Consider the following 217-nt stretch of genomic DNA (forward strand, 5'->3'; position numbering starts at 1 on the left):
ATGGACTTGCCTATAATATGTGTACAAACTTTTTCAAAAGATTTGTTAGAAAACCCCGCAAACGGGACGGAAAATTCTCCGAGAACTGATATTACTACTGAGCAGAATATGCGTGCGAATAATTCCAAGTCGTTTGGACTTTGTAACATACTTATTTGCTATGCAATTGGGGCTTTTGTAATCAATTCAGTAGTTGTAAGATAAACTGTTATTGTCA

The sequence above is a fragment of the Penaeus monodon genome, chromosome 15, assembly GCF_015228065.2.
Source record: "Penaeus monodon isolate SGIC_2016 chromosome 15, NSTDA_Pmon_1, whole genome shotgun sequence".
NCBI lineage: Eukaryota > Metazoa > Arthropoda > Malacostraca > Decapoda > Penaeidae > Penaeus > Penaeus monodon.